The 5,064-nt window shown below is 43.8% G+C and overlaps 1 non-coding gene across 1 annotated transcript; it reads right to left on the reverse strand.

The window, feature by feature from the left end:
* Positions 1 to 4,395: 4,395 nt before the first annotated feature.
* Positions 4,396 to 4,470, reverse strand: TRNAP-UGG (transfer RNA proline (anticodon UGG)). The gene has a single exon. It is a non-coding gene; the product is annotated as a tRNA-Pro (tRNA).
* Positions 4,471 to 5,064: the final 594 nt, after the last annotated feature.

Below are 5,064 nucleotides of genomic sequence, written 5' to 3' on the forward strand. Positions count from 1 at the left end.
GCTTTGGCTTTCGTCTCTTTTGCCCTTTTATGTGACCAGTTTTGTATGTTAGCGCTAGGGCTATTATTAGACTTTGGTTACATGAAAAGATAACTAACAGAAATAAAAAGAGAGCAGCCAAAACTAACATGCCACTCTACTTACATAGCACTGCCCCTATAATATGACAAAAAGTATTTAAACACCCCAAACGAATCCAATCCATGAACGAGCTAGCAGCATGGCCCAACTAACTTTCCTTGGAATACAAACCCAACTAGACCTGATGAGCTCGAGGACACTGCTTGAATACATGCTCCAATCTTTCAAGAGATTGATTACATCGGGAAAAAGTACCAATCTGACACAAATGCCTCCTGAAACGCTGCTCATTGGCATTGGTAAGCAGCCGGTTCCAACACAACAACCACAAGAAGTCCCTATTTAGTTGATAAAAAGAATTACAGACTCTTGTGGGTAGATAAGTAGTATGCATCGTGTATACTGGGATTGACTGAGTCACAGACTGAATCAACGTAGCCCTGCCTTCCATCTCGCTAACTTAGTCTAGACTCTACTTAAAATAGAAGCATAAAGATTACTGCGTCTGCCGAAAAATAGGCACCAAAAAAGATCTTCCAAGATCAGTCACCTTAGAAAAACCACAATCTGAACTAATAGATGCTGATATTTCCCAAGGGAGATTATGGGAAGGAAAGATATCTTGGACTTTGCTGGGTGAATTCTTTGGCCTGAGCTTGCACAAAAAAAAGCTGCTTACAAGAGTCTGACCGAATTTGAGCAAGTGAAGCTTTAGCAAATAGAAGCTGGTCGAAAGTGAAAGTCAAGTCTTTAGATCGAAAGCCAATTCAAGTATCTGCTGCAGTGAAAATCCTTCTTTGAGACTGTATCATTGAATAGTCCCAGATTCAGAGTGAGAGTGACGGATGCTGTAGCAGCAGTGAGAGTCGGGGAAACTAAGTTCACATTGACTGTAACTGAGTAACTGATGAGTCACTGAGGTAACTAGCTGTACTGCGTAACGAACATTTTATCAGTTAGTGAAGGAGAACAGTAGGGATGAATTCTGCTGGATTTGGTAATTGCTCTAACTGAGTCTCTTGGGATTCGATTCGGGACCTTTCCCACCTCCCTCCGTTTTTAGAATGAATTTATTTTATCCTTTTTATTTTAAGCGTACTTAACCTGAACCCTGTCTATGAGTAAAGCAATCTTTGGAATCTTTCCTAATCCGCTTTCTCTTTTTCTTATGCCTTGGGAGCCCAGTCTTTAGGAGAAGCAGCTGCTCACTCGTGACTAAGGAATGAATGCCTGGTTATGTCAAACTATCCTAAATATATTGACCCTATCGGAGTTGGAGATAGGTACACGCGTAATAAAAGAAAGCTTTGACAGATCCATCGATCACGTTAAGTGCACATAGCCCCTTTATTTCGGTTGGTCGCTTTTCGCCCTACCTCTTTCGCTAAGACCCTTGTCCTGTCCCTAGATATAGCACGTTTAGGAACCTATCCTAGAGATTGTGTGCCAATCCTGTTTTCCATTCTCGCATGAAGCACATTGCCATTGATTATCATTTTGTGCGTGATAAAGTATCTAAATGCTTGCTTCAAGTGTCTCGTGTCTCAACCAAACCAAGGATCAACTCGCTGATGCTCTCACGAAATCATTATCCCAGCAACGGTTCTCAATCTTACGGTCCAAGATTGGTGTCTCCAATGAGAGCACCATCTTGCGGGGGCGTATAAGTGATAAGGGTCCAAGGTTTTCATCACCAGCAAAATCCTCTCTCAAGAGATAGTTTTTATCTCCACCTCCACAAATCTTGGCTAGATAACCAACTAACAGAGAGAAAGACTCTCCTGTAACTTAGGACTCTAGAGATATGGTTGTAATCTTTTCTTTTTTGTTTGAAATTGCCTAACATGTTGTATCATATACTATATATATATACTGTTTATACACAGTTGAGATCAATGTACAATTTTCCTTGAATCTCAACCATTCTGTTCTATTCTTATATACTCATATGATCCTTGGTGCTTTAGTAGGCGCAGGAATTACATGATCTACAGATACAGAGTTTCCTTCATCTGACCATAGACTAGAGCCACTTTTGATTCTGCAATGTTTTTTTAATTACTCCAGATTCTTTCATTTCCTTGTAAAGATCATTTCCTTCACGAGTACGCTCCCCCACTCCGCCGAATAGTCCGATTTTTCCTCCACGGCGATAGGGGGCTAAAAGATCTACTACTTTTATTCCTGTTTCAAAAATATAAAATTTTGTATCTAACTGTATAAAGGCGGGCGCAGATCTATGAATGGGGGATGTTGTGCGAGTATCTACAGGGCCTAAATCATCAACAGGTTCGCCAAGCACGTTGAAAATTCGTCCTAGAGTAGCCCTGCCGACTGGAAGACTTAGAGGAGCTCCCGTGTCAACCACTTCCATTCCTCTCATTAGACCATCTGTAGCACTCATAGCTACAGCTCTAACTCGATTATTTCCTAATATAAGAATTGCTGTACTTCACAAGTCACATTCATTTATTGACCGGTAGTCTCTACCTTGAACTACCAGAGCGTTGTAAATATTAGGCATCTTGCCCGGTCTTAGGTGTAGCCTTTCCCCCCGGCCAATGATTTGAGCGATACGTGTCCCCGGTTCTTTTTTTGCAAGTTAAACTTGCAAAATGGCTAGTCAAGCATAAGAGTAGGGATAAGCCCTGTAAGCCAATATGGATTTCTTTATCCTATAGAAGATGCTTTCCCATATATTTTTAGTGCTTTTAGATTCTATTTATATATAGTAGCCGGCCTAGTGGCTATCCTCTTTCCTGCAGTCCTAAGCTAAGTCCCTGTCCTTATCTATGGGCTGGAGATATGAGAGTTTTGGATTATGAAACAAGAGCATTCTAGACTTCTCTGTCTATAGCTCTCTCCTTTGTCTATTATATTAATGTCTAGGAGCAGTAATTTCATTGTTAGGCTAGCTGTCTCTTGCTTTAGTTAGTTGAAGGCTTCTGTAGGCTGGGCTGGACCAAAGGATCGTTCTCCTTTTCTTGAGCGTAAAGGATGTCCCACTTCCAACCTGTAACTGACTTCAATCTGTCTTAGTTGGTTGACGCATATATCTCTTTAATAATATGTTTAGGATTCAATCCAGCCCCAAGCGTACCTGGAGCTACCCTGTTTACCGGATCCAACCAACGATTAGAGGTATGCCCGTCCGGTGTCGGTCCCTCAAAATCTTTCAATATGGCGGCACCCCGCTTTCCAGGTGGCACTCAGAAAGAAAAAGCGGGATTCAAGCGATGGGGCCCTCCTCACCTCTCCCCACCCCTTTCTCACAGAAGCAACCAAAGTCAAGGTTACTCGCTATGAGAAAGGCCTTCCTTTCACTCCGCTACTTTGGACCCTCTCAAGCCAAAACAAAAGCCTGCCAGAAAGCTTTCCTTTCGGTCAGCTGCCCCTCAATCGCATTTGGGCGTTCTTTCTCTCTTATTGGCAACACCCACTAAAGGGGCTATGAGCAAAAAAGACACCGGAAACAAGTGGGTAACCCCCAGGAGACGAGTTGATTCATGCAGTTATTGCATAAATCTTCGATTTGGTCTTGGAAAAGATTTTCCACAACCGAGTCCTTCGCCGGAGGAGTGGGGGTCGGAGCGACGGGCCCCGGGCGGGAAAGGGGGTTTGGTAGACCTTTTGGTTGACGCTGGTTTCAGAGCCAGCATCAGCCCCATACATCAACATAGAAGGAGCCTCATCGGCAGTTAGGATAGCCGCCTTGACCGACAAACCAATGTCTAGCCCAGAATTTGCCAGGACTATTCCAGTGAGTCCTCCTATGGTGAACAAAAAGATGAACCATTTCATAATAGAAAGAGCCCGCTGTAACTTGGGCCTTGTTAGATAGAAGCAAAAGAGACGCACTTGTATACCTAAAGGAAGGAAAAAAGTAGTGGAAGAAAATAGAAAGCAAGAAGAGGAAAAGGCATGACCAGAAGAATTGTGTGAAATAAGTGAATTTATCCAGTTGAGGCATGATTGATTGAGAAAGAATGATTCCCTCCGGACAGAAAGAGAGTCCCTTCATGTAGGAGTAGTGAGTGATATGTGGTTGGTTGTTGACCAACAGAAAGGAAGGATGCATGGGACTAGCGGGCATTGAACCCAACGGAGTGACTTTCATTCCGAGAAAACTTCGTTCGAATTGCATGTGTTGTGTTAAGCATATTATAAAATCTATCTCAAGCTTGCCCCCGATTTGGAAGAAATGCTGCTTTAGATCCCGCCCAGATCAGATCAAGGGCGGTCTATTTTTTTATCTTTCTAAAAGAGCGTTTACTACGGGTGCTCTTTAGGCTGTGCCGGGCTGTGCACTTCACATCAAGGTGACAGGATTCGAACCTATGGCCCTCTGTACCCAAAACAGATGCGCTGACCAGACTGCGCTACACCTCGTCTCACCCCCCTCAGCATATAGATCCACCCGATCGATGAAGACTCGAACCGAACTCGCCCATCCTTTTGGGCATAGGGACGCGAGAACCAATCCGAGTAATCAACCGCTTTTTTTAGAAAATCTGCCTCCAGCAAGATAGGGCGACGCCAAAAAGCCGTATAGTGCAGGAGCGCTCACATTTTTTTTTGCTTCCTCTTTCACTTGAATTAAAAAAAATCCGGCTCGCTCCCGGCTACCTGTCCTTTGGACCCAAAGCCCGCTTAGAAGTGGATTCGAACCACTGACACAAGGATTTTCAGTCCTTTGCTCTAACCAGCTGAGCTACCTGAACCACTTTCCTAAATTATGTTTTCTTCATCGAATAGCGCCCTACCTTACTTACCACTTGACTAGTCAGGGAAAAGCCCTTGACTAATAACTGAAAAGAAAGGGCTTTTTTCGTTCGTCAAGCTTTCGAGCAGCTCTTTCAACTGCCGCCTAATCTCCTCTCCCAACATGCTCAAGAACCGAGAGCCGCCCAGGGACTGCCGGAGGGAGCTTGCTTATCAAAAGAAGATAGGCCGGTCAAAACAACGCGCAACGGGCTCTCCGCT

Source organism: Vigna unguiculata, unplaced genomic scaffold, assembly GCF_037176805.1.
Source record: "Vigna unguiculata cultivar grain cowpea cultivar isolate G323 ecotype 2 unplaced genomic scaffold, ASM3717680v1 ptg000236l, whole genome shotgun sequence".
NCBI lineage: Eukaryota > Viridiplantae > Streptophyta > Magnoliopsida > Fabales > Fabaceae > Vigna > Vigna unguiculata.